We start from the raw sequence: 18,636 nt of genomic DNA on the forward strand, positions 1-18,636 counted from the left end.
GAACAAAGAACATTTTATTCTTATTCTACTCAATATTTAGACATTGTGAAATGTGAAAAAATATATCCCAAATAAATAAAACAAGTAAATAACTACACTTTCGTTAACAAAAAAGTGCAAGGTATCAAGAACTAGATCAAAACAAAGTAATATGTCAATTTAAACTTTTAAAGTGTCTCACACAAAGGCACAGATGCATCAACAGGACATTTTTACATAATTGTTAGGCAGATTCCGAGAAAGGAACACCAACATGTTTACCTTGTGGGGCTTAAGGCAGGATCTTACTGGGGTAACAATGTTACCAGCTGTGCTAAACAGTCTTTCTGAGCTGGTGCTTGTTGCACAAATGCACATGTATTTTTGTGCTAACTTGGCTACTAGGGGAAATCTTCTGTGGTTATCACGTCACCACATTAAGGGATCAGATGATGCATGAACTGGTTCTTCCTGGAGGAACCTGGTCAGCTCCACATCAGCCTGCACTCTTTTTGGAACCGATGCCTGAGTCTGGTGACTTGCAAGTAGGTTTCTTCTGTGCTGGAGAAGGTCACACAGCCTCTTCTTCTTGCTTGCTGGAGGTCCAGATTCAGATCCTTCATTTCCCCCTGCAGCTTCAACGCAGTTCTCACCACTGGCACATTCTCCTTTTCCTTCTTCCTCGTTCATGTCTAGTAGTTCTTGCAATAGCTTTTCTTTTACATCATCCAAGACCTCCGCATCCTCCATGGTACCACGATACCTTGGATCCAAGATGGTGGCCTTTGTCAGACGGTTTTGGATTTCAGATGGGCTGTATTTCTTTCAACACCCTGCACATGTTTGCCTTTATGTTTGCTGTCAGTGCAGTGTTATTGGGGTCTGGTGATAAAAGTTCACCTTTAAGAAGTTCCAACACAGGCTTTACTGAGGACACAGTGACATATTTTTCCCCTGAGAGGACATCCGTGAAATCAGCCACTGGCTTCATTGCTACATTAATGGATTCCAACACAGAAACATCCTGCCAGGTTGGGTTGAGGTGGCCATGTTTTCTATCTTCAACCAGGACACGTCTTATGGCTGGGAGTTGCTCTAGCACTCTCTCGATCATTTTGTGCTCGGTACCCCATCGTGTGGCGACATCCTGTGGAAAATATAACATTGTTTTTGTTTTTTTTGTCTAACATTATTTAACAAATGCTACTTTTACTACACTGTAAAAAAAATTGTAATCACAAAATTTTTTCTTTTGTCAAATCAACTTAGATAATTTATGTGGTTCAGATAACATAATAGTTTGAGTTTCTGATGGTTAAATCAATCTGCTTCATTGTATTAACTAAATTTTTCAATTTCAATGAACTTAAAATTTTAAGGCAACCAGGTTACTTATTTAATTAAGTTAAACCAACAATATTTTTATAGTGTAGTAGTACTTTCACAAATAATAATATGGTTATTATAATGTAACCAATTATTTAATACATACAAACAGGCCCCAAAGTAAGTAATAAATAATAAAAACCCTTTAAATTAAGTTTATATAAACCCTAAATATTTTGTGTTGTATAACAAGTTACCGGTATCATCACTCACCAGTACTAGATTGTGTTGGGGGACATTGGTTTCAGTCTGTGCCTTCCTCAGGTCTCTATTCTTTAGCCAGCTCAGGTTGAAGGTGTTGACAAGATTCCTACAAAGTCCCATGGCACGTGCTGTGTGATCCATGTCACTGTCCAGTCCATGGGAAACAGCCAAATGGAGGTTGTGTCCAAAGCAATTGAGCCATGGCCAGCCAAGATTACGTATTGCAGCCACAATGTTAGCACCGTTGTCTGTAGTTATACAGGCCATTTTGCGCTCATCCAATTCCCAGTCTGCTAAAGCAAACTGAAGGGCTTCAGCAAGCACATCCGCAGTGTGGTTCTGGGGTATGTATCTGGTCTCTAAACACTTTGACTGCAGAGTCCAGTCAGCAGTTATATAGTGTATGGTCAAGCTCATATAAGGTGTCATATTTGAGCTTGACCACATATCTGTAGTGGCAGAGTAAAAGGAGATGTCTTTTATCTCCTATAGAATATCGTCTTTTACTCTATTGTACAAGGATGGAATGGCAGTTTGGGAGATGTACGTTTTCTTTGGCAATTCGTACTGTTTGTAAAAAGTTTGCAGCATATTTTTAAATGCTGGTTTTTCGACCGTGTATAATGGCTGCATCTCTTTGGCTATATAGCGAGTTACACTATCCGTGAGTGTGCGCCATTTCGCGCTGTCATGTTTATATTTGCACTGTCGGGAAAAGGCATCTGCAACAGACAACTGTCTGGAAGAAGGCCCCTCTCCAACTCCAGCTGCAGTTGTTCCCAGGTTGAAAAACTGGGTGGGATGGTTATGTTTTAGGTGCGATTTTAAGTTTGTTGTGTTGCCTCTTTCGTTGCTACTGTTTTAAAACACAGTCAACATACCGGCTCGTTCACGTTAATTAGCTCTCCTCTCTCGTTCGGCTTTAAGCCAAAATGTTCCCACACCGGAGCTGAAGATTGCGGCTTTGAAATCAATTCCATGTTGGACTCGTTCTTCCTAACTGGCTCGCTGTAGATGTCATGAAACAGAACACTTTAAAATGCAGTTGGTTCACGCCTTCTCTTCACCTGACGGTGTCCGCTCTCTCTCTCTGTGTGTGTGTGTGGACACGCTGCCTGAGCCCCGCCTCCGACACAGAGTGCAGACAAGATGACAGAGGCAGCGCGATCAACTAAAATGTTGGTGACATTCATTTTAATATAAAAATGAATCTAATTATTATTTTTAATAATAAAACAAATTATCAGTTGCAATATATCGCGGCACCAAAAATGATCGCACTCATTTCCATATATCGTGCAATAAGTCGATATATTGACTATCGCGACAGCTCTAGCAAGCAGTGTGTGTTCCCATGTTTACGCTCTATGGCTGAGAGGGACACCCAGTTTTGTGGTACTTCCGAGAGACAGCACCCACTCTTCCATCGTGGGGCTCTCGTATGGACCTGGCTGTGACGGGTCTGTCCCTATCGCTCGCTCTCTCCCCAGATCCAGCTGGTCCTTCCCGTGATCCTGAAGCGCGCTCCGGCACCTCTTCGGTTCATGAGGGGGACCTTGAATCTCTTGAGTCTTTGGACTTCGAGCTACCCACCTCCACGCATGATAATAAAGCGATGGAGGAATTACTCGAGGTGGAAGAGACCCCCAAGTGCTCCAAATTGGAGGACAGATTTCTGTCTGGTGGCCAAGGGAAGGGAAATCCTCATCAGTCCCTTCCCTTCTTTGATGACCTCCATGACGAGCTCTGTCTTTCATGAAGGAAACCTTATACTTCCCGTGTCTCAGTGCCCTTGACGTCGACATATTCGACTATCGTGGGTGCTGAGGCATGGGGGTATTCAGTGATGCCGCCGGTAGAAGAGACACTTGCGGGTTATCTCTTGCCAGGCTACTCCCCCCCTTTTTCGCAGAGCTTCGTTGAGCCACAGCCATTAGCCAGTCTATGTTGCCTTGGTCAGCACTGAGAGACACTTATGGCTCAACCTGTCGGGCATCAGAGATAAGGACAAAGTTTTCCTCCTCGATGCCCCGGTTTCGCCTTCTGGTTTATTTGGTGACACTATGAATTCGGTTATCACCAGGTTCCAGGAAGCGAAAGAGTCAGACATGCAATTCCTTCCTCGCCACACTCAGGGGGAGGTGCCGTCGGCCACCCAGCCCTGCCCTGGTCTATCTAGACGGGAGGCTCAACAACAAAGTGTGGCAAATCGTGCTTCCCCTCCTAGAGACTGGGGGCCGGTTCGTTGCCCTCAGCAGCCTCCAAAGCAAGACCTCAGGGCAGTTATTTCTAAAAAGAGAAAACCCTGACGGTTTTGCGCCCAGCCTCGTGGGGGTAGCCCCCCTCGGGTCGGGGTGCGTAACGCATTCACCTGTACCTTCCCGATACCCCAATGAAACCTCTCCATTCCCACCGCCTCTGGTGTTTCGGGAGTTAGAGGTTTACAACAAAATATTGGGTGTTCCGTTGCTTCCTGCCTTAGTTCAGGACGCGGAATACTTGACATCCCCTCAACAGGAAGTGTCAAAATTGATTCCCATCTCAGGGAACCTGGCAGCGTGGAAGCTACTGCCAGGTGTTTCTATGTGGGTTCTAAAAACAGTAGAAAAGGCTACAGAATTCAATTCGATCGCCGTCCTCCGCATTTCAACGCCGTGGTCTCCAATAGCGTGAAACCAGAACAAGCATGTCTACTGTGGAAAGAACTGCAAAATCTCTTGGTCAAATGAGACATAGTACATGTTCCCCTTCCATAGAAAGAGTCAGGTTACTACAGCAGGCTTGAATCGCTCAGTCAGGGTGTTCAAGTTCAAGATGCTAACTGTCAAGCTTTCGGGGCGAAGCTTTCCAATATTGAGTTCTTTCATTCGGCCTAGCCCTATCATCCCGCACATTCACGGGCTGGGGAGCGGTCTTAAGTGGTCGTCCAGCACAAGGGGAATGGGAGGGTCATCAGCTTGATTGGCACATCAACTGCCTCGAGTTGGTGGCGGTATTTCTGGCTCTTAAATACTTCCTCCAGTATTTGAGAGGCTGCCATGTCTTGGTGTGGGTGGACAACACTGCAGTAGTCTCTTACATAAACCATCAAGGAGGTCTACGTACACACCAGCTGAACAGACTGGCACGGCAGATTCTCCTTTGGGCCCAGGGCAAGCTCCTGTCAATAAGAGCGAGTCTACGAGGCGTGCAGTCAAGCTTTGCCAGTAGGTATCAAGGCTCACTCTACCAGAGGGGTGCAGAGGTTTCCCTCTGCAACATGTTTGTAATGTGGCCTCTACGCATACATTCATAAGATTCTATAGTTTGGATGTTCATGCTACTCCGGGCTCTTATGTCCTTGAGTCTACATCACAAGCTCATGTCTGAGACCTCTCGCGCTCTTGTGAGCACAACTACACAACTGTAAGGGGTCCAGACATCCACAGTGCGGCGGTGTGGGTATTCTCGTTCCCAAAGCGTTAAATCAGTGCAGCATCAAAGTGTAACTTTTTGATAGGGAACGTCATGGGTTACATAACTGTAAACCCTGTTCCCTGATAAAAGCGGAACGAGATGCTGCGCTTCATTGCTGCACTGAAGATGCCCAAGGACTGCTCTTCAGACAAAATACCTGACGATGCACCTGTGGCGCATCTATTTATAGCCCCTTTACCGGCGCATCCTGATGATGTCACCTGCGGAGGCTATACATTTAGTTAATTTCATTGACGTGTTGCACATATATTCACAGCTGGTCACTCCTAAAGAAGTTCCCAAAGTGCTAAATCAGCGCAGCACCTCGTTCCACTTTTATCAGGGAACAGGGGTTATAGTTAAGTAACCCAAGACATTTCCAGGAGTGTTGGTTATTCATGTTTTTGAGAAGTTACAGACATTACTACAGGAATTAGTATAATTAATTCTGATTCAAAGTAATGGCCAGCATCATCCAATCACTGCCAACCATGTTAAAATAAAATTATACATTTTAAATTCTGAATCTAAGTACTAATTATCATTGTCCCATGTCTGCCAAACATGTTGAGTGGTCCAAACACAACTTTTGTTCAGATTTGAGGAGTGAATGCACTTAGCTGCATCGAGAGCAATAGGATGCTCCCTTGCTCCCTATTTAGTGAGTGACTTAACCTCCAGTGTACTGTCTGTCTGCACTGGTCTCAGAACAGTTCGAAATAAACCTTATTTTCATCCTAACTCCATATAAAGCCTCTGAAAGCAAAGTTTTTCAGCTTTTGGATGAACCCATTTATTCTCAGTGTGATAATGCACAGAAAATATACGATTTCTATGGAAAAAATGTGCTAAAGTGCAAATTAGTGTGCACTGTGTTTAGCAGCATGGCGTTTTGTGATAAATAGCTCAAATAAAAAAAAATTGCATATCAGATGAAACTAGAGACTCTAACCTTTTGATTAAAACAGGTTTCAATGTAAAAACTTAATTAGGTTTCTTACCAGATGTAGCTTTTTTGGCATTTTTCCAAAAGACTAAACTCTGCAGTGGTCAGCGCTATGTGGTTTTGTCACATAACTGTGTGCATCGAAGGTTTAACCCTTACTGACAGTGTCTTTTGAACTGAGATCAGTCAGTTTAAATTAATTTTAATTATGCGTTGCATATAGTGAAGCCAAACACATCATCCACGCATGTGTACATGGGGTCGCACATGGTTAAAGCTTCACTGGCTCAAACAATGAGCAGATTAAAGCTAAAATAAGACAAAAATGTATTAAAGAACTAACTGTCATTATGAATTCCTGCTCTTAGAAACAACAAACTTTTATTTAGATTTTTCAAGAGCAAATACAAATAGTTGAATTCCAACTTTTTTACAAAAATGAAACCATGTTTTAGAAACTGTGCTTTGCATAAGATCACAGGAACTGACAAAGTCCAACTGGGAAAAAGATCAAAGGAAACTTATGTTGGGAAATGCAGAGGTAGCCAAATTATTTCAAGTTAAAGGCAGGAATATGCTGTATTTTTGTGTTTTTATATGTTTGTTTGTGTGTGTAGACATTCCTCTGTGCACCCTTTTACTTTTGAAGACCTCAAACTATACCTTTTGTGAAGAAATAACAGTACATTACGGAGCATTCCACCTGACAAAAAAACAGTCATCAACTGGGAAAGTGAGTGAATTTTATTTAGAAATGGCTTTTACCCAGCCCTTGGGTCATGCACTCTACATAATGAGGTACTGTTACTTTTCTCTTAAATGCCCTTGACCAGGCATTTGACAAGTGACAAGTAGCATTTGCCGTTATTCAGAGCAAAACCATTGTATGTAAAAACAATTGTTACAAAAATTCTGTATTCATTGAACGTTATAAGCAGATACTACTAAAGGCTTGTACTTTTTTTTCTGTGGGTCCCTGTTGTTAGACAATTAGAACTGTTTCAATTGAGTAATTAGGGCAAAAAGTGCCTTGAGTGTCACTTTAAAAACATCCACAACACCACAACCAAAAGATACACACTTAAAGGGTTAGTTCACCTAAAAAGTTAGCTCACCCTCAAGCCATCCTAGGTGTATATGACTTTCATCTTTCAGCCAAACACAATCGGAGTTATATAAAAAAATATCCTGGCTCTTCCAAGCTTTTTAATCGGAATGAATGGTACCTTAGATTTTGAAGCCCAAAAAAGCGCAGCCATCAAATAAGTAATCCATACAACTCCAGGGGGATAATAAAGGCCTTCTGAAGCAAAGCGATGCATTATTGTGAGAAAAATATCCATATTTATAACTTTAGAAACTATAATCACTGGCTTTTGGGAGAACTAACCCTTTAAGGGAACTCAAATGCATAAAACACAGAACTGGTAATTATGCTAAAAAAAAAAATAGGCTCCAAAACATGTTTTGCCAAATAGTGAAGAAAAATGAAACACAACGGGGGCTGGGCGAAATATCTATGATTTTAGTGTGTAAATCGCTTACAAACCTTTTCTGTGTACAGTTATTGCCAATATTACAACTTCATTGCCATAATGAGTGGTGGTGGTGGTGTAGTGGACTAAAGCACATAACTGTTAATCAGAAGGTTCCTGGTTCAGTCCCCACAGCAACCACCATTGTGTCCTTGAGCAAGGCACTTAACTCCAGGTTGCTCTGGGGGGGATTGTCCCTGTAATAAGGGCACTGTAAGTTGCTTTGGATAAAAGCGTCTGCCAAATGCATAAATGTAAATGATGTAATGTCAACAAACCCTAAAATTACTGTAAAGATTACGCTAAAAACAACTTTTCAGCTCAAATAATACATGAGTTTTAACAAAAGAATTAATGTAAGTGCTTTTATAAAATTATAAGCTTTCCATTTCTGCCTTTAAACTCAATAAACACTGTCCCCATTCACTTCCATTGTAAGTGCTTCACTGTAATTTAGTGAATTTTAGTGAATTACACTGCTTTTTAAAAGAAAAGAACAGATTTTTTTTTTTTTTTTTTTTTTTAATTAAGCACATTAAAAAGCATTGAAAAGCACATTCAAATCGTTGCGATTTTCACAATGTTACATCACTTTACATAGCCAGCAAAATCAATGCAAATATATAACCCAGCTCAAAGCAAATCTGCACACATTTTGTATAGCCGCAATAATGTCCAGTGACGCATGGTTTGGGAAGAAGTGTAAAACCCTTCTGGCAAACAGCATTGGGCTCAGGGCAAGTGACGACAAGTGCAAGACGCTTATTTAGAGAGTTTATAAAAATTTTATGTTTGACATATTGACATGACAAGGCATTGCCATCATTAATGTCTGTGAGAGATATTGAGCTGACACCAGAGACAGTCTAGGCCCACACTACAGGTTAAAAATACCCAATTGCCACACATTGATTGACAGATGGAGTTTTGGGACTGACAAATATCAAAACACAATATGCACTCTGAAAATCATCATAGGACAGTTTAAGGCTAATAATATTCCTGGAAAAAAATGTCCCATGCTTATTTAAAATGTGCAGTGTATAAAATTGTCATTTGTCTGAATTTTTGTAAGACTGACAGAGGAAAAATAAAGTTTGGCAACCTAATAACTTATCACTTAAGTCAGAAAACCAATTACAGGTGTTTTGGAGGTCAGGCCAAGTGAGTGACATATGTGCTAAACAGTGCTGTCATGGAAGTTGTGTAGCAATGCCCCCAAGCTGCGCATATATTTTAAAAACTATAAATGTGCAGGTGAGTTTGAAAAGGCAGAGTTTGAACAGTCATGTGTCACCATGGCAACATATAGAGAACATGCATAGAAACTGTTACACTCTTAAAGTCAACATGAAATCAAAATTGACCCCCATTGACATTTTAACACACACACACACACACACACACACACACACACACACACACACACAAAGTTTGTCTCAGTAATCTTTCATGAAATGTAAAAACTTGCTTTGCATCTAAAATGACTTTCTGTTTTGGCTGATGTCACTGAGCCCTCCCCTTTTTAAACCCCTCCCCTCCAAATACCTGTCTAAAAGAGACCACTTCTGATGGTCCAATCAATTCCCAACTGAAATACATAAAATACATTTTTTCCTTTAGAAAACAATATAAATAAGGTATCTCCAAACAAAACAATGACTAAAGGTTTGCATAGCATAACAACATGATTTTAGTTATGAGATTTCACAGAATGAGTTTCATTCTGTGCCATTTGAGTCATCACTGAGTCTGTGTCATGTACTTGGCACCATCTCCTGCCCAAATATGAATGACGTTTTGCATTGATCTGAACCCAATTGGATTGGTTTAGTGTTCTATGATGCTAAAATATTTCCAATGATGTCATCTGAAACAGGAAATTTAACATGTTTCCAGCCAGATTGCAAGATGCCAGATAGCCAGATGCTGTGTGCACTGTGCACATTGTGCTTCATGTCAATTATCTAATGATCTATGCATATGATTACCTTGTGTGTGGGCTCATTTGAAAGATAATTGCCTCCTCAAAGTAACATTAGGATATATTTTATGTTCTGTTTATTTTATTTATTTTATGTTTATGTTCTGTGAAGTTATAAGAGAAAATGCAGAATATGAGCAACACCTCACATGAAACTTAAATGTCAATACTTAGTAATTACTTGCTATATTTTTATCTGTGAGTATGCCGGTTGTATTCTACTCATTGAGAGCTTTCCAACAACATATGACATATGGTTATTTGATGAATTTGATGTTTTTACTGATTACAAAAGTATATACAGTGCACAATTATTAATTTATCAAAACAGAACACTTCTGATTTGACTACAAATTACAAAGCATATGCTAAGTTCTGGTCATATTGTCTACATGCATTATAAATTACAGTTTCTAAGCTTTCAAACGTTACCTATTTTGTGTTGGTCAAGACTGCAGTTAATTAATATTTTGATAATTATGTTTTTAATTATAATAATGCACAGGCCCATCCGTGCATAAAGGGTTAATGAGATGTCCATGGAATATCAGTTGTATAAGATCTAACAGTACTGTTACTGCTCTACAAAAGTAAAGGCTTAACGTGGAGGTGCCTACTGCCTACACCCTGTCACAACTCTGATGAGATATCAAGACATCCATTCTGACAGAATAATTCTGACTTGTCTCTCTCTCTCCTGTTGAGGTGAACTTGCCCTCTTGCTCAATAAAAGAAAATCAATAAAGGTGTTAGTGTAGCTATCGGCTTTGAAATCTAGAGGGTGAATATTCTGAACAGTGTGTGTGTGTGTGTATGAGTGAGCGTGTATTTATCACTTTGTGGGGACCAAATGTCCCCATAAGAATAGTAAAACCTGAAATGTTTTACCTTGTGGGACATTTTGTCGGTCCCCATGAGGAAAACAGCTTATAAATCATACTAAATTATGTTTTTTGAAAATGTAAAAATGCAGAAAGTTTTCTGTGAGGGTTAGGTTTAGGGGTAGGGTTAGGTATAGGGGATAGAATATAAAGTTTGTACAGTATAAAAACCATTATGTCTATGTAAAGTCCCCATAAAACATGGAAACACAACATGTGTGTGTGTGTGTGTGTGTGTGTGTGTGTGTGTGTGTGTGTGTGTGTGTGTGTGTGTGTGTGTGTGTGTGTGTGTGTGTGTGTGTGTGTGTGTGTGTGTGTGTGAAGGAGAGTACAATCTGAAATCACCTATTTTATAGGGACGAGCAAACAGCCCCTATGAGGAAAATGGCTTTTAAAATCAGATAATGTCTAAATGAAAATTGAAAGAAGGTTTTTGTAAGGGTTAGGCTTTGGGGTAGTGTTAGAGGATCTAAATATTGTTAGCTCAGTATAAATAGAAGGTGGTAGTCAATAGAAAGTCAAAGCAAACATGTATGTGTATGAGTATGCAAAAGACGTGATTTGGGTGTGTAAACGCTTCTGGATGGTGTCAGGTAATTTGTCTGTGGGGGAAGTTGACCTCATACTGACGGCAGTCACGGTCGAGTCTGTTCCTAGCGGAGAAGGACACAACAGTAAACCAAGAGAAACACTTTTTCACACAAGCAAAATTAAATCACAGTATAATAAAATCCTCAATTCTAATTCCAAGCTCAAATTCAGTAAGTATCGGTCAACTGACAAGAAAATACAGACTTTTGGTTACACACTTAAAAAATAGATGAGCTTTGTTACTCTTTACTTCACATAATGTGTCTTAGCTAAACTAAATGAGGGGACCCCTAGGAGAGGCATAAAAGATTCTGAGAACAAAACGAGGCTTAGTGCAGACATTTACACATATTTTTGGTGCCACATACCCTCAAGGCCCTACTGAGTCATTGTGTCTTCACTCCTAATCTAGTATGACTGATAATCCAGGGAGGAGTTAGAGCTATTGCATATAATATATGATTCTGAGTCTAAAGAAGCTAGCGTATGGTTTCAGGAGACTTGGAATAAAGTGCAAGAGTCATATACAGTAGACCATTTTTACTGTACTTTTACTGTGTTTTTTGTCATTTTTTGGAGCTTGATTACAGCTCCAGTAACCATTAACCATTCACTTTCACTGTATGGAAAAAGCAGCAAGAATGTTGCTAATGAGATGCATTTCACAAAAAACATACAGGTTTGGAAGTGTAGGTAAATGATAAAAGATTTTTGAGTTTAAAGAATGAGCTTTCAAAACAAGATTTCCAAAAAAAAAAATAATTTTGGGCAAACAATTCTGCCTAGTGTCTAGAATAAGCATACATTTGAAATTGTTAATGTCAGAAATTGCATTATTTTTTGCATGGCATTGCAGTACTACTTTCTGAAAGGTTTTTAGTGATGAAATCAGGTCAATTTAAGCTTCTTAATTCCTTCTATAAGACATCCCACAGCAGAGCAAGATAAGGAATAATCAGGGAACGAGAAAGCAATAGCAGGACTCCATCCAGACGAGGGCTGATCTATGTTGGTGTGAAACGAGTGCTGATCTATGTTGGTGTGAAAATTTGTGATTTCTAAATTATAGATATTGAGAATTTGAATCCCTTTGGTGGATGAAAGAATTCGAGAGGGGGGTGCATGAAAGACAGGCCATTCATTTCTAAGTTGACAGCACTTGATGCTTTTGCAACCTTACGGTCTCTATTACATCTCAGGACACTCTCCAACTCACTCCCAAGCCTCTCCTTTTAAAATGTCTCCTATTTATAATTCTTTCAACTTTTCTGCAGTATCTAAAGGAATGATTTAGACCCAAAGTCAAATTTTTTCTTTCTAAATTGTACCAAGATATAAAATATAAATCTGATTATTCCTATCATGCAGTACATTTTCGTGTCCATATCATATACACTGATGAGCCAAACCATTAAGATCACATGACTAATATGCTGTTGGTGCTCCGTGTGCAACCAAAACAGTGTTTATAGGTTGCAAATTATTGGTCCAGCACATCACACAGGTGCTAAATTGGAGTGAGATCTGGAGAATTTGGAGGCCAGGGCAACACCTTGAACTCTTCATCATGTTCCTCAAACCATTCCCGAACAATGTGTGCAGTGTAGCAGGGCACATTATCCTGCATAAAGAGGCCACTGCCATCAGGGAATACCATTGCCATGAAGGCGTACAAAATCTTGCGACTTATACAGAGATGCAAATTTTCTGTATTTTTTTTTACTCAGAACAACGTGATTTTGAGCAGGTCTGACCAGTATTCAGGTTACTAATGTTCAGAAGTGCCAGAATGTTTGGACAGGTACGTCAGATGCGATTGTCCCCTTAGTGCCCCTCGCCCGGAGCTCGGGCGCATAGCTAGCACATTCCAACCCATTGCGGTGGCTGGCCAGAACTAAACGTTTCAGTTCGCCAGGGCCAGCCCCGGTTCAGCGGCGTCCGCTTCACCTCTAAAAAAAAATCATACAAAATGAAACATTTTACTCTCTCCAACTTCTTTCACCCGCCCCTTTTGCAGTGAAAATTACTCTACAACAACAGGAGGAAAAATATTAATTTGATCATAAATACAATTGTTAATATAAACTTAATGATAATAATTGAAAAATATGCCATGACCTTTAGATTCATTTTTTTTTCCTCTCTCAAAACGGCTATGTATGGAAGCCGGTTTCCGCCACAGTTAAATAAAAAAAGGTGATTTTGTAAGTCAATATAATGAGATACTAAGTCATTATTATGAGAAACTTTCTCATAATAATGACTTAGTATCTCGTAATAATGACTTAGTATCTCATAATAATGAGAAAGTTTCTCATAATAATGACTTAGTATCTCATTATATTGACTTACAAAATCACCTTTTTTTATTTAACTGTGGCGGAAACCGGCTTCCATAGCTATGACAGTGATTTTAGTGAGAGTTAATGTTCCACAATATTTTAAGAGTTTGGACATTCCAAAATTTCCAAACTGCAAATGCAGGAACTGATATTAGACTTTGTGCTTAGATAAGAAGTGGTATTAAAACATCTTAGCACGATGACCAAATTCTTAGGAAAATAGCAAATTGAACTTTGCACCACTTCATTTACATACAATGCACCCACAATTTGTGCACCTACACCCACAGTAGCGCAAACACTCTCACCCACAGCCGTTTGCGCTGGCACGGAAAATGCACTTAGAATTAGCGTTCACACGAAAAGTGGATAAGACGTTGTGCACAGTCGTAGCACGTAGCAATGCACTTTGTGCACTCATGAAAATAGAGCCCTTAATTTCAACACTTGTTCTCCCTATCAGTCCCAATGCAAAGCATGCTGGGAAATGGTAATCCCCTGCCCATTTCATCAATGGATAGAATGCAATAAAATCAAGTTGTGACAAAATGTTCTAGAATTGTTTTGCTTTTGATCATTTTAATTAAGTAAACTGAACAAACAGCAAAAATCCAACAGCCTTTAAAAGTAACTGCATATCAGGAGTGACCAAATCAGTAGTTCTCTTGAATGTGTATGGATAGTTTCATTAAGTTTATATGAACAGCACACTCAGTGGGACATCCTTTGCCATGGGGCAGGTCTATTCGTCACCTGTCTTCCTAAGGCAATCCTGTGAAACAGCGACAACTCCCTAAACTGCCTGAGAGAGAGAGATTATACTCTAAGGTCATTTTGGCATCAACCCCATGAGGAGATTGCTGCGGAAAAATTGGTAGTCCAGCCGTGTGGGAGAGTGTTCCAAAAGCTGACTCCGACAGTATTACAGAAAATAGCCACTTGTATTCCAACAACACACAAGCTTGCGGTAAATGGTATTTTTCATCAGTCTCGCTGATGATGACAACAGTTACACTATTCATGGAATTCAGCAGTACATCAGCAGATGACAATTTTGTCTGCTCACATTCAGACTCTACAGTTCATAGAGCTTCCTAATGTCTTTGAATTTTTTTTGACATTATCTGCTACAAGCTGATAATGAGATGTTGAGACTTCCTGATACAAGCTAATGAACCGATCGCTAGACTGTGCAGTCCAAGTAGTACCAACATAAAAGTCATCATGAAACAGCATTCGCAAGCCAATATACTTCCGTAATCTGAAGCTTTTCATGGTCAAACAGAATATTCAATGCAGAAAAAAGTAACAAAAAGTTTCCATGGTGCTTTATTACATTATGAGTTAAAACACATATTCAGTCCAATGGTATTTAGCAAAGTAGCATGGTATTACCATGTGATAAAATCATTGTACCATGGTATTGCCCCAACACTCTTTGTAAGGAACTGTGCTGAATTGTAAAGATAAAATTTTAACTGTCATTTAATTATAGGCTGATCGCACAAGACATAAAACAAACAAACTTAAGACAAATAAATGAATCAGTAAGACAACAGCATTAAGAGGGTGAAAAGATGTTATCACCTCAAACTGAGAACGATGTACCACAAGCACATAAGGATAATACTGGAAAGATGATATAGCTAAAAAGAGACTAAATATATGAAAACCACACAACATGTGTGAAGTCATGGAAGTGAGTATTTAGGCCTTAGGGTTAGGTTAGGGTTTAAAAAGAGAGTGCAAAAAAAAGAGTGCAAAAGAACATATTAAAATATACTAGAGCTGTCTGAATTAACTCGTTAACGCATGCGATTCGTTTAAAACGTTTAACACATTATTATTTCTTAATCGCAATTAATGCATTTACAGTTAATACAGCATAAACACTGGTGTGAAGGACGGTGGTACCTTTGTAACGTGTCCGCCCGGAGTCATTGCACTGACGCAAACACCACAGTGCCAGAGCCCTTCTTCCAAGAGAGCCTACAAGCTTAGCATAAAATAGCATAACGCAGCAGTCCCATAGACATTCTTTGGACAGGACTCCTGTGATAGAGCCACAGAGGTTGTTACCTCAGTAAATAAAAGAATCTCTGACAGTGCTTTACTGTCAGTGATAAAATGATGAAGAAATTAACTCTTAACATTATTTGATGTACAAACCAAGCCCAGATGGGACTTGTGATAGAAATCAAGTATTTTCCAGCTTATGTAAGGCATGTTTTAATTACCACCAATGACACTAGGGTCAGATCATAGGAAGCATATTTTAGTTTTTATGGCTGTTTTTTTGCATTGCACAAATATAATTTGGAGGCAGCACAGAGCCTCCTACTGTACAATTGACAGAGTAAAGAATATTTGCTGTGGCAGCCCTGAATTTGGGTGGCTGCAGAACATTTTCAATGAAGGAAAAGTCTTGCATATTATAAATACACACAATGGTACCCTAGAAATCACACAATTCGACAACAAAATTGTTGAAAACAGATAATTAAAACACCCTCTGTATGCAGACGGTGCAGTACAAGCTAATTGAGGAAGAATATGAATGCTATTTGTCAAACATTGTATTATAGACATGCCATGTCCTTCAACTGGCTCAAAAAAATGTCTTTATTAGTTTGGTTATGAGACATGGAGCTTTGTGATGTATCACTCAATCTATCTAATTCATTTGTGTGAGCAAGAGTAATGTTAAGCCCAAAAGCCACATCATTTTCTAGATCATCCCACCAACTCCACAGCTACCTGGGGAGGAAATTCACTGTTACGGTACAATTGCTCATTCAGTGTGATGCCTCAATGAATGCAAATGCATTTCTTAAATCCTATTGAAGAGTTTGACGGTACCCACAAGTCTAACTAATCCTAATGAAGCTTTTGTTTTAATATCACATGTGATAGCTGTGAAAGATGGATGGATGGTGAACATAAAGTGATAGTTCACCAAAATATGAAAATGTGGTCGCCATTTCCTCATGTCGTTCCGAAATTAAAGTTTAACAAAAAATCCAAGCTGCTCTTTTCCATTCAATGGAAGTGAAGGAACTGACTGGAAAAAGTTGTGTTCACATACATTCAAATATAGAGTGTCAAGACGCCATGCCAGGTTTGACATCAATGACAAGACATACAGAGAGTAAATTAAAATATGTGGATGCGAATGATATTTTAAAGTTACGATGAAGGGGGACATTTTAAGTAAATAGCAAAGTCAGAGAAAGAGTCATACACACTTCTTTTATAATACTTTTATGGGGCTTTTGTGTCATTATTGGAGCTTAACTGCATCAGTCCCCATTCAATTTCATTGTCTGCGAAAGAGTAGCTTGGACATTTTGCTAAACGTCTCCTTTAGTGTTCAATAGAGAAAAAGGTTATAATGTTTTGGAATGACTAGAGGATGGTTAAATTATGAGATAATTGTAATTTTGGTGTGAATTATTCCTATAAACCTGAATTATATACAATATTGTTTTTAAAAAGACTCATGAGGACTTATTTTATGGTGAAACTGAAAAAACAAAATTGAGGTAAATTTGAGAACAAGCATGACTGAGTATATTCCACTTTTTGTGAACACTTGGTTTGTATTCTAAGAGCTTCTCTGCACTATCAAATAAGTTGTGACTGCTGCTACATGAATGATATGGTGTGCTAGCAGCAACTACGACAGTGTGAGGCAATCCGTAACTCCAGCAGCTGAATTTTGAGGATATGCGAATGCACACGGAGTGGGTGCTTAAGTTATTTAGATCTGATTATATTTAAATTTGAGATGTCAATATATAGACATCATGATTAATAGTGAAGACACCCAGGGCATGGGGGAGTCAGGTTCGATTAAGTATCAGATTGTTCCCCTCTGTGAGAAGCTGCCCGCAGCACCAGTGCTGCTCTCCTGTTGGCAGGGTTATCAGTGCGCGGCCCTCTGCATTTCAGCATGTCTCGGAGATAAGTTTGGGCCATGACAAATGAAATGCGGCAGTGTGGGGGAAGGGATAGAGAGATTGAGAGGGAGAGTGTATACCAGCTACAGTACCTGCTCTCACCGTGGTGTAAGCCTTTGTTCAAATAAATCACAAACCACCCCGAGGATGAGACAAAAATCTCAGTTTCACATGCTAGTGATAAAATGCAAAGAGCAGCGGCAGACACTGGTATCAGCGTTAGTGTGTCTGAAAATGCAAAAATATATATTTATAGATTTCTGAGAAACAATTATATGAACCCACAATTTTCAAGTTTTTCTTGAGAATATACATTTGTCTACAATCTAGTCACTTATATTTGTAAATCATTTATAAATGATTGAATCAAATAAGTATTCATGTTTATATGGTATGGAGTTGGAAAATGTGAATGGAAATAATGATAAGATCAGAATACTCACTTGCCAAATATTTGGTCATGCAGTGTATATATATATATATTACCACACACAGCAGGGCTCAGTTTGCTGCAGCACCAGCTAAAGAGTCACTGTAAATATCTGTTTGTTTGAAATCTCTTTGAAGTCCCAGTGCCCATTAATCCACCTATTCTTATCAACTAGGGCCACTTACTTCGCTGTTCACGGTCATTTTAAATAATTTTATATAATTACATGATTTCTTTTCCCTGAAGTAAAAACAATTAAGTTATGCACTCGAATTGGGATTTTATTTTTTAGTTTTTTTTAGATCTTGCTTACATATACATTTCTCAATATAACCATTAATTTGCACATTCAAAAATAAATATTTTATAAAATTAAGAATTGTGCAGTATTAGAGTTTTGCACTTTGCATGAAAGTAAAGTCTCGCACATTATTTTTTGTGTGTGTTTTTTTCTGCATTGATGCTGATTTATGTATTGTTTTTGACAAATAAAAAAAAACTGCTCTGTTTTTTAGTCTTCACCATTCATTTCCTATGGTCGGTCAATTTTGACCTTGAACCGCAAAAGTGTCTTTTTTTTATGATCACTTAGACTTATTGAATCAAGTCCAAATTATTTATTTATTTATTTTCCAGATGGCTAGTGGAGGAAAAGTCCACCATTATTTATATCAGAAAAAATATTTTGGTCAAAAATGACCAAACAGAATAGAAAGGTTGAAGGACATGTAAAATTAAAAAAGTTGTACATTTTAGTGCATAAAAGTCCAATGTCGCCAAATCGTACTCTTCTGTCATGTCCACACTGTAGCTAAATATGAGTGTCACTCCTCTTTATAGGATTAGCTCACATAAAATGATAATTCTCTCATGATTTACTCACCTTAAATCCATCCCAGATGTGTGTCTTTCCTTCTTCAGCAGAACCAAAATGAAGATTTTT

At 38.9% G+C, this 18,636-nt stretch overlaps 1 protein-coding gene across 1 annotated transcript in view; it reads right to left on the bottom strand.

Annotated features, from left to right (window-relative positions):
- The window catches only part of LOC127637128 (neurotrimin-like), a 414,292-nt gene that overhangs the window by 312,709 nt on the left and 82,947 nt on the right, over positions 1-18,636 (bottom strand). The gene's annotated exons all lie outside the window — the stretch shown is intronic.

Source organism: Xyrauchen texanus, chromosome 44 (genome assembly GCF_025860055.1).
Source record: "Xyrauchen texanus isolate HMW12.3.18 chromosome 44, RBS_HiC_50CHRs, whole genome shotgun sequence".
In the NCBI taxonomy this organism is placed as follows: Eukaryota; Metazoa; Chordata; class Actinopteri; order Cypriniformes; family Catostomidae; genus Xyrauchen; species Xyrauchen texanus.